This window comes from Ceratotherium simum, chromosome 19 (assembly GCF_057802395.1).
Source record: "Ceratotherium simum simum isolate JZ-2026a chromosome 19, ASM5780239v1, whole genome shotgun sequence".
NCBI lineage: Eukaryota > Metazoa > Chordata > Mammalia > Perissodactyla > Rhinocerotidae > Ceratotherium > Ceratotherium simum.
In genome coordinates, this window is record NC_141918.1 from 8,275,364 (window position 1) to 8,287,509 (window position 12,146).

Below are 12,146 nucleotides of genomic sequence, written 5' to 3' on the forward strand. Positions count from 1 at the left end.
AGTTTGTTGGCATAATCTCTTATGATACTTTCTATTTCTGTGGTATCACATAATGTCTCCTCTTTCATTTACAATTTTATTTATTTGAGTCTTCTCTCTCTCTCTTTTTTAGTTAGACTAGCTAAAGTTTTGTCGATTTTGTTCAAGTTTTCAAAAACCACCTCTTAGCTTAACTTACTTTTTCTGTTGTTTTTCTGGTCTGTATTTCATTTATTTCTGCTCTGATCTTTGTTATTTCCTTCCTTCTGCTAACTTTAGGCTTAGTTTATTCTTCTTTTTGTAGTTCCTTGAGGTGTCAAGTTAGGTCATTTATTTGAAATTGTATTTTTTCTTAATGCAGCCATTTATCACTATAAATTCCCCTCTTACAACTGGTTTTGCTGCATCCCATACGTTTTGGTATGTAGTATTTCCATTTTCATTTGTTTCAAGATTTTTTAAAATTTCCCTTTTGATTTCTTTTCTGATCCATTGGTTGTTCATAACTATGTTAATTCTACGTATTTGTGAATTTTTACAGTTTTCCTCCTGTCATTGATTTCAAGTTTCATATTATTGTGGTTGGAAAAAAGATACCTGATATGTTTTCAATCTTCTTATATTTTCTAATACTTGTTTTCTGACCTAACATATGATCTATCCTGGAGAATGTTCTGTGTGCACTTGAAGAGAATGTGTATTCTGCTGCTGTTAGGTCTTTTTGTTCTAAAGTGTAGTTCAAGTCCAATATTTCTGTATTGATTTTCTGTCTGGATGATCTATTCATTATTTAAAGTGCTGCATTGAAGTCCCCTACCGTTATCATATTATTATCTATTTCTCCCTTCAGATCTGTCAGTATTTGTTTAATGTAATTATGTGCTCTGATGTTGAGTGTATATATATATATACAATTGTTATATCTTCTTGATGAATTGACTCCTTTATCATTATATAATGACCTTCTCTGTTTCTTGTTACAGTTTTTGACTTAAAGTCTGTTTTGTCTGATTTAAGTATAGCTACCCCTGCTCTCTGTTGGTTTTTATTTGCATGGAATATCTTTTTCCATCTTGTCACTTTCAGTATATATGTGTCCTTAAAGCTGAAGTGAGTCTCTTATAGGCAATATATAGTTGGGCCTTATTTTATTAATCCATTCAGCCACTCTGTATCTTTTGATTGGAGAATTTAATCCATTTATACTTAAAGTATTTATTGACAGGTCAGCACTTACTAATGCCATCTTATTAATTGTTTTCCAGCTGTTTTATAGTTCTTTTCCTCCTCTCTTGCTGTCTTCCTTTGTGAATTGATGATTTTCCTTAGTGGTATACTTTGATTCTCTTCTCTTTATCTTTTGTGCATCTCTAGAGATGGTGCTTTTTAGTCCCTATGAAACTTATATAAAACATCTTATAGTTTTAACAGTCTGTTTTAAGCTAATAACAACTTCACTTTGATTGCATACAAAAACTCTACTCTTTTATTCCTCTCCCACATTTTATGTTCTTGATGTCACAATTTACATTGTGTATCCATTAAACTTATTGTAACTTTTTAAATTGTGTATTTGTTAAAACTTATTGTAACTATAGTTATTTTTAATACTTTTGTCTTTTAACCTTTATACTAGATTTAAGTGATTTACACATCACCATATTACGGTATTAGAGTATTCTAAATTTGACTATATACTACCTTTACCAGTATGTTTTATATTTTAATATATTTTTATGTTACTATTTAACATCCTTTCTTTTCAGCTTGAGGAACTCCTTTCAGCATCTTGTAAGGAAGGTCTGGTGGTGGTGAACTCTCTCAGCTTTAGTTTGTCTGGGAACCCTTTCTCTCTCCATTTCTGAAGGACAGCTTTGCTGAGTAGAGTGTTCTTGGTTGACCTTTTTTTTTTCTTTCAGCACTTTGAATATATCATCCTACTCTCTCCTGGCTTGTAGGATTTCTGCTGAGAAATCTGCTCATAGCCTGATGGGGGTTCTTTTGTATGTGAGTAATTTATTTTTCTCTTGCTGCTTTCAAAATTCTCTCTTTTTCTTTGATTTTAGAGTTTTATTATAATGTGTCTGGGTGAACATCTCTTTGGATTAAATCTATTTGGGGACTTATGAGCTTCCTGAACTTGGATGTCCAATCTCTCCCCAGATTTGAGAAGTTCTCAGCTGTTATTTCTTTAAATAATCTTTCTTCCCTTTTCTCCCTCTCATTTCCTTCTGGGACTCCCACAATGAGTAAATTGTTTGTTTTGGTGATGTTCTATAATTCACATAGGCTTTCTTCACTCTTTTTTTGTTCTTTTTTCTTTGGTCTCCTCCTACTGGATAACTTCAAATGTGCTGTTTTCAAGTTCGTAGATTCTTTCTTCGGCTTGATTAAGTCTGCTGTCAGTGCTCACTATTGCGTTTTTCATTTCGTTCATTGTATTCTTCAGCTCCAGAATTTCTGCTTGGTTCTTTTTTATGGTTTCAATCTCTCTGTTAAACTTCTCATTTTGAACATGTATTATTTTTCTCATTTCACTGAATTGTCTTTGTGTTTTTGTTTAGCTCACTGAGCTTCCTTAAAACAATTATTTTGAATTCTTTTTTTTTGTGAGGAAATCAGCCCGTGCTAACATCTGCCAATCCTCCTGTGTTTTTGCTGAGGAAGATTGGCCCTGGGCTAACATCCATGCCCATCTTCCTCCACTTGATATGGGATGCTGCCAGAGCATGGCTTGCCAAGCTGTGCATTGGTGCGCGCCTGGGATCCGAACCAGCGAACCCTGGGCTGCTGCAGCGGAGTGCGCGCACTTAACCACTTGCACCACTGGGCCGGTCCCTATTTTGAATTCTTTATTGGGAAAATTCTAGTCTCCATTTCTTCGGGATCAGTTACTGGAAAATTATTGCGTTCCTTTGATGGTGTCATGCTTCCTTGATTTTTCATGTTTCTTGAATTCTTGCATTGCTGTCTTCACATTTGAAGAAGCAGTCACATATTCCAGTGTTCGCTGACTGACTTCAGGAGAGAAACACTTCTGTCAATCTTGCTAGAGATTCTGAGGCTTTCTCAGACCTTTTCTATGGATATACCTGCTCCACACTTCTTGTTCCCTCTTAAATTCTTAAGATTGTATGCCTTCTCTTGACCCTGCAAAGCCAGGCTTGTTGTTGACAACCTCCCATTTGCTTTCCCTAGGGCAGTGCTGAATCCTCAAGTTTGTGCTTTCTCCCAATCCCACAATGTCAAGTGGGCTTTCTGCTCATGGTTACCTGAAAAGCATGCCATCTGCAGAGGCTCACATTTGTCAGCTTTGGAAGTGTGCACAAGGAACCGGCCATGAGGTGAGTGTGTGTGTGTGGGTGAGGCACACAAGATGTTGGGGGTAAAGTGAAACTGTTCTTCTTACCCTCTTCAGTTTGTCCCATCTTGGATTTTTTTCTTCAACAATGTGCCGAGACTTCTCTGCTGGACTCCTAGACTTGGTAATCCTGTGGACCATGGTAATCTTGTCCATGGTGATTGTCACAATCAGTGTTCTTTGAGAGGAAGACAGTAGAAACTCAATTCTGCCATCCTGGTGGTGTAACTCTTCTGATATTTTTCACTTAAATCTATTCCACTGTATTTTATTTTTAAAAAAATCCTTGGCAAGATTCACAAATTGATTTCATGTCTCATTAATTGTCACAAACTGCAGTTTATCAAATATCGATTTAGAAGGTTTGCAGTTGTACCAAATGCCTTCTTTTTCCTAATTTAAGAATTTCCGTATCAGTAAGACAAAAAGTCAGCTCTCATTCTCGCATACCTACTTAGCTTGCTTGATTATTCCAGGCAAGACTGGATTCCCTCCTCCTCCTTTGCCCCAAAGTAAAGGGATAAACCTTCTTTAATGTTTTTGAAAGTGCCATTTAACTAGTGATTTCCATCTGTCCCATCATACCACCAGTTACTATCCATGGCAGCCACAGCCTCCCCTTGGCAACCTCCTTCCTCTAGCTCTTGCTGCGGGGCCGTGGTTTGTGCATGTCCTACCTGGCACAACACAGGGGTCATTCAGCATTGGCCTAGGGTTTGCTCCACCTTTCCAGGGTTTTTTTTTTTTTTTTTTTTTTTTTTAAAATTTTATTATATTTTCCCCCCAAAGCCCCAGCAGATAGTTGTATGTCATAGCTGCACATCGTTCTAGCCGCTGCATGTGGGACGCGGCCTCAGCATGGCCGGAGAAGCGGTGTGTGCCCGGGATCCGAACCCGAGCCGCCAGCAGCGGAGCGCGCACGCTTAACCGCTAAGCCACGGGGCCGGCCCCATTCCAGGGTTTGCTACCACTCTTGTTGTGGGTGTGAAAACTTTCCAAGTGTAAGCTTGTGACTTTTTGTTCCTAAAGATTATCTATCATGGAAATTTCCAAATGATTTCTTGTAGGATTTAGCTAAGAAGATAGGTTCATTTTCTTAATGCTGCTGAAAAAATCTCAGATACCTTCATTGTACCAAGTCCTTTACATTTATTTAATTCAGGAATTAAGATATGGAAGCTCTTTTCAGGGCTATTTTTTTGGGATAAATATGTAAGCCAAAATGGGAAATACAGTTTGGCTATGGGGAGCTACATTTTGGGGTGAATAAGCACAAACTCCTGATCTATTTTATGTTAGCAGGGAAGTCTATCTTTTTTTCTTTTTCTTCTTCCTCTTTTATTTCCTTTTATTCTTTTCTTCATTCATTTCAGTGACCTACTTAACACGTATTTATTGAGAGCCCACCATGTACCAGGCACTGGGGTGCAAAGGCAATAGGAAAGTGTCCTGATTGATACTTAGGGGGGCTGCAATCTAAAGGTAGAGGAAAGAGTCCAGTTAATCAGAAATTATAATGGTATAATAACAGAGGTATCTAAATCAGAGTGGAGCAATGAGGTAAGGCTGTTCTGAGGAGGTGATATCTGAGCTAAGTCTCAAAGGGTGAATAAAAGTATAAAGACGTTAAAAAGGGGGAAAGCAGGGAATTTGTCTTAGTTTAGGTTTCCCTGAAAGCAGAGTCTGCTATAAGGACTCAGGTGCAGGTAGTTAATTTGCAGCATGATCCTAGGAAGCTGGAGTGAAAGAATGTGAGGCAGAGAAAGAAGAGAAAGTCAATAACGGTTGTATTTTTGAGCTCATTACAGTTGTGGACAACTGGGGCTTTATTCCTTTGAGGACCTTTGGAGGAACATGTAAAATGTACTGCAGAATTGTCTTTCCCAAGGACAAGTGGTAGGGCTTCTCTCCATCAACTCCTGTCCTCACTGGAATATGGTGGGGGGGTGTGTGTGCGCGCACGCGCACACACGTGCACACGGTTTTGCATGCACGCACATGTTGCAGTGGAAGGAACATGGAGAACTTACTGCCTTATTTTCTAATGGGTGAACACTCTTATTCTTTGTAGCCAGTGACAAATGGGGTGGAGTTGAGGGGTTCTAAATATCTTGTACCATTTTACAAATGTTCTTTATTTTATGTGAGAGTGGAAGCCTGCCTAAATTTTCCTTAATCTACCTCAACATGCCTTGCAATTTGGATGGATTCTTCCAGTCTCGTGTAGATAATACATTCAATCTCAGTTTTCAGTGTTGTGAGTGTTCATTTATTTCTAAGTTCTGTGTTTTAGTGGAAAGTTAAAATGACCCCAACAAGGACTGTTCTTCTGATGGCATTGTGAACTCTGGTATGATATTGGTACAGTAATTTGCCACACCATACTTTAGTGTGAGAAGTGATACATCATTTTCAATAGGAATATTGTGGAAATCAACTTTTGTTTGATAAAAAGCTTCTTATGCTGTTATTCCTAGTTTTTATGAGTGTAAGAAACTAATCAGAATAATTATATTAATTTATTCATGATCAGTAAGCAATAGAGACCAAACTGAATCTCATAATTACAATGTTAAAAAGAACACTATGCACTAATACAAGAAAAAATGTGGACAGGAAAGTGATTTAATAATATAAAAGCAAAATATAAAATTTAGGAATAAAATTTATCAATAAAATATGATTTCCTCTTAATTTCCTCTCAAATTACATCATCAGATTGCAGTAAATTTCTTTGTGATAAAATAATTTGTAATAGAAACTAGTCTCTTTGATAAGTACAATGAATTTTAGTGTAAGATAAAACAAAATCCTTGCTGGAAATGTTATTCAAATGTTAACTTGTTCTTTATTCTTTATATTTTCTAGATTTTATTTTCAAAATGGCTAATTTATAGTATTTTCCCAAAACATTACAATTTATCATTTTTTATTCTTTCAAAGTTGGCATGCTGAGTTTTTTTTAGCAGATTCAGCGTGTTACTTCAAAATGAAAAAGGGTTCAGGTGCAAACAGCTGCTTCAAAGTAGAGGTTTATGGGATTTAAGAGCTTTCTAAAATAGCACTACCAAGAAAAAAATACTCCAAATAAATAATTGAAAATATGTAGAAATACCTCACCACTAGCATGTATTCAAAAGCCATATTGAGTTTTTACTTTTCTTGGAACTTTTGAGTAAACCTATTTTTTTTTAATACATATTATGGTCTCAAATAATGTATTTTCAGAGGTAAAAATCCTTTGACTTCATTTGAGCATCTATGTCTTATGGAATTAGTTTTTAGGGCTGTAGCTGCTCAGAAAGAATCATTTACAAAGTTCAGTGACGTCTTTATCAACAAGGCACCTATGAATGTACATCATGACACTATAAAGAATAGATAGGCAAGTAGTGTCACGTCTATTCTAAAAGTGGAGACACTGAATTACAGATTATAATTAGAATGAGAGACTAAATGATATTTAGGGCCATTTGCAGGGCTTACTTCCTGAAATACATGCCTGCCAAATGCTTATGGTCATATGTTTAGTATCTATTTGAATCCAAGGATCCAATCGTTTTTCATACCCAATCTTCAGGGCCACTTCCCCCTAAGTTACATAGTCAGCGAACTATTAACTATTGATGTTTCCATGATCACTAACAATCTGTTCCTCTTTTTGTACAATGTTTTCAAACATGAAATTAAAGGAATACTAGAACTTTAAACTTAAAAGGAACTTCTGAAATTATCTATATGTGTGGAGTGCTTTTCCATTTCAAAACCAGTTAGGTTTGTATAGTGATGATAAATATTTAGCAATCAGATCTCCTGGGGACAAACTCCCTGATTTAAAGCATTTGACAATTTCTATGGTGAAAATATTTCCACCGTCATCAATTTCAAGCTTCCAACATGATGACTTCACTGAATGTGGTGTCTTTTATATAGTATTTCCACCACACAGATAGAATACACCTAAATAAACTCAAGGCATAGATAATAGTAAAATACTTACAAAGTGATGAGTTTTGAATATTTATTGCCTTTGTTTTTTAATATAGTTTAATTATAAACTTATATAATTTAATTTTATTCTTGCTGTGATTAAAAACAAACTTGCAAAGTTTGTTTTTGTCTAAAAATTTAACAAGTGGCTCTCTAGAGCTGGTATGAGCCAGCTCCAGTACACCACTGGGCTAGAAAGGTGTTCTTATTGCTGATTTACAGATGAGCAAACTGGGGCTCGAAAGAAGGAAAGAAAATGATCATGTATTGATCACCTACTTGAGGTCATGCATGGTGTTGGACACTTAATAAATCATAACTCATATAACAACTCAATGAATCAAGAAGTATTACGCCAGTTTTACAGATGCAAAAACAGAATTTTCCAAATGTCACAATGCTATTAGGTGACGAAATCAGAATTAGAGCTCATGTTCTCCGACTCTCAGGATTCTTGCTTTTGTTTATACCAATCTCTCTTGCCCTCCAGGTTTCCACATAATCGTGGAAGAATACCAAAGGCTATCAGATTAGACGCTGTAAGATACAGCAGTGAACTGTGTGCCTTTTAAAACACTATTTTTTAGTGGTGAATATGGCTACAGAATTCAAAAATAACAATATATAAATAGGATAATTATGACTGTCTCCATTGATCTGATTTCAGAAATAAAGAAAGATACTGGTTTTAAATTTTTAGTATCTAAAAAGCTTAGGTAAAAATAAGACTAAGGAAGAATATAAAGAAAGGTATTGTACTGTAGTTATATTATAATATTGAACAGTATAATGTAATGATGAGTAGAGAGTGTAACACTACAGAAATTATAAATAATTATGTTTTGAGAACTCAGTACTATGAGAGCTGATGGCTCACTAAAGATGAGACAGAAGAGACAGATGTTCAATGAAACAATGTCTAAGGTGAATCATTTATTTAGGATCAATAACTTACTAACTTTATTTTACTGTATGTTCCTTTTAGTCGGACATCAGTAACAACAAAAAGAAATCAGCATAAAACAAGCTGGCGTGCATCACCACTGATAGATTCTTTGCAGTTGCTTTGAGGATTCATGTAATGTTATATCATCACAGAATATCACTCAAAAAGGCCTAAAGCAAATGCAGTAGGAAAATAAAGATATTAAATAACAATAAAAGATTCTAATTATAATCAAGGTACTTTGTAAGAACAATGAAATTGGATTTAGAAGATCCACCTTTTTAGGAAGTCTCATTGAAAACACATCATTGATTCAAATTAACTTTTTAAAATGTTTTTGAAGCGATATAAGGTTTGTGAGAAATTTCTGTGTAAATATTATGGTATTCACAACTAAATGTTGGAATGCTTTATATTTTTACAAAATATCAGGTACTGTGCATTTCGCTGAGCATGAATAAGCTCAAAAAGTCCACAACCACTAAGCCTCAAATCTCTGGATCTGGGCATTAGGAACTATGTTCATTTCAGGACTGAAAAGTGCTTTAAATTCTGAATGTGAAAGCTATTTGATAATGTAAATTATTGCACTTCTTTCGTGATCCCTTGTCTTCTCTCTGAGTTATTGAACTTCCATCATAATGAATTTTATCCTTTCAAAATTACGTCACCAAAAGTGACAAATGGAACAAACATGGAGTTTAAACAGAGATTTCCTGTTTTCTGCCTGTGCCCTTCATGGCTGCTGCAGAGAGAAGCATGGCCTTTGGGGTGACCCACAGTGTGGCTTCTAACTGGGGAGCTCCCTGCCTTTCCCCAGGGTACCGGCAGCTCTGTCACACATTGCTACCAGCGTGAATGGTTTCAGAAGGAGTTTGAAAGACTGAGCCTTGTCACTTGTCTCAGCTCTCTGCCTGCTGACTTGAAGCCTGACAAACAATGATAAGCGAGAGTGACAAATGGCCGTTACCTACTATCCCAGAGATCTCCCATAAGGGCGAAGCTGACGATGGAGCTGAACATGCCTCCATTATACTCCCAACTTGCAGAAAACAGAACCCAATACAACTAAAATTACTGAGTTAATTAAATTATTTACAAGTAAATAAACTAGGAAAGGAAGGTACTCATGCCCAAAAGAATGTGGAAACATGAGAACATCGAGTTTGAGTTTATCTTGATGGGTTTCTAGTATCTTTATATGCGGCATTTTTGTTTCACTAATAATTTATGCAGTCGTATCTAGTATGTAAACAACTTAAATTCTTGTTCTAACAGTGCTCTAATTGTTCTATACCGTGGAATTCTTTATAAGGCACTCACTGTGTATCTTATCCAAGGACAGTTGTTATTGGAAGTACCGGAAAACCTAATGAAAACACGTTAACATTTTGCGTTGTCCTGCACTATGAATCTCCAACAGCGCATGGATGAGATGTATATCGCAGGGTTTGTACTCTTACTCCTCAGTGTTGCCTTGACTTCTCTGTCTTCTTGGTCCAAGATTTAGGAATCTAAGTCAGGATAGCCAAGGTCTGAGTTATTGTCTGGTGATTCAGCCAAGAAACATCAAAGAAGCTTCCTCCCACAGTTCCTTGCCTTGCTCCATTATCTGTCTGTATTATTCTTCACACTATTAAAATGTAATAGAGACCAGGAGTAAATTTATCTCTCTCTTTTTAAGCATGTCTCGTATATTTGTCTGAGTGCATAGGCATTACAGTGATAGGTGCTTCCAGAGAACCCAGAGATAAAAGGAGGCATCTAAATCAATGTCCCCAGCGCCAGACCATTATTAGTTGATATGAGACAGAGAAGCACATCACAGTTTCAAATATTTTTCTTAAGGTTAAAAAAATAGAAGAAAAAACTCTTGTGTTTTAGCAAATATGAAGACATAGCAGCAAACTGTTTTGGAAAGGAGACTGGTATATGAGAGCATGGTGTGGGAACCAAGAACAGGACCTCAAACCAGACCACACGGTGTCAAGTCCCTACTCCACTTCTTCCTATTGTGTCTGTGTCACTGTGGGTTAGTTACTTAACCCTCTGTGCCTCAGTTTCCTCAGCTTTAAAAAGGGGATAATGGTGCTCAATCATTAAGCCTTATTAAAATTAAATTAACTGATACAAGTAAAGTGCTTTATTAAGTAAGCAATCAATAAGTATTAGCTATTATTATATAATACGTCATGTTTAAAATACCTCTCTTTTGCCAGTTATACAGAGTAAAATAATATATAGTTTTTCCTGGATGACTGTGACATTACATAGTTGTGATTATTAATTGTAAGTATTAGTGACATATTTGTTTATCAGGTGTTACATATAATACTATGGTAGACATCTTGGAAGTGGGGGACTTTTATTATATTTGTTAACTGGTTCTTAGAGATGAATTTGTCAATATTTAGTTTATTCCAGTTCAATAAAAACCCAGAGTTATGCATATTGAAACATATGAAATATACTTTCTTCTTGAAAAAATTCTATGTGGAAAATTTTCTGTTTTTTGGTGAGGAAGGTTGGCCCTGAACTAACATCCATTGCCAATCTTCCTCTTTTTGCTTGAGGAAGATTGTCCCTGAGCTAACATCTGTGCCAATCTTCCTCTCCTTTGTATGTGGGACGCTGCCACAGCATGACTTGATGAGTGGTGTGTAGGTCTGCGCCTGGGATCCGAACCCACAAACCCCGGGCCACCAAAGTGCAGTGTGCAAACTTAACCACTATGCCACCAGGCCAGCCCTGGAAATGTTTTATCTTGAAGAATTTCTAGTATAAATTGTTTAGGACTTTTTTTATGCTCCATTGGTCCAAAATTTGAGGGTAATACATTTAAATTCCAGCAAAAACAAAAAAGCCACTTATTAAAACTACTTAATAAGATCTATAATGATAATAGCATTCTGTTTTCTAATTTTACATAAAAGAAACATCTCTAAAAAACATAATTACTGTCTGAACTAAAATTTCACGTTTTCTAGCCACAGAGTAGGCATTTGATCCATTTTAAAGAAATAAATGAAAACACATACTACAAATAGATTTAATTTTATCCCTGATTCCAGAATACAATATTTATGTATTACAATTTACATTTTAAAATGCCAATTTTAATTTAACATAATAAGAGATGAACATACAAGTTATCAAAAACCAACTATTTATAAAATAGCATTCGATCTCTTTTTTAAAAACCACATTCAACTTTAAGCCTCATGAGAGCAGAGCCTGTCTCTCTTGTTTGCAGTGCTCCCTAAGTGCCCCAAACAATGCCAGGCACACAGCAGGTGCACAGTAAGTAAATTGTCATTGATGCTCTCGAATTGGACTAGAGAAAATAAGCCATTTGTCTTCATACCAAAATAAAAAGTAAAAGAAAATAAATCAGGAAGGACTAATGAGAAAAATACATTTGAGATATACTTTTGCTCCCTTTTCTCATCCCTTCTTGTTGGAATATGGATTTTTGAGAGGGTACTGAATGCATCTAATTTAGATAGATTTTTGATTCCTGGCATTCTCTTGATTATTGAAAGATAGAGTTTTCAAAGTTTTTAGACCACCCGAAGGAGTGTATGTTAGGGAGTAACATTCATAAATATACAAGGCAAATAGAAATTTTTTGGCTCAAAGATTTTTTTTTTTTTTTGTGAGGAAGATCAGCCCTGAGCTAACATCCATGCCAATCTTCCTCTTTTTGCTGAGGAAGACTGGCCCTGAGCTAACATCCGTGCTCATCTTCCTCCATTTTATGTGGGACGCCACCACAGCATGACCTGAGAAGCGGTGTGTTGGTGTGCCCCCAGGGTTGGAACCCAAGCCTCCAGCAGCAGAGCGCCCGCACTTAACCGCTACGCCACAGGG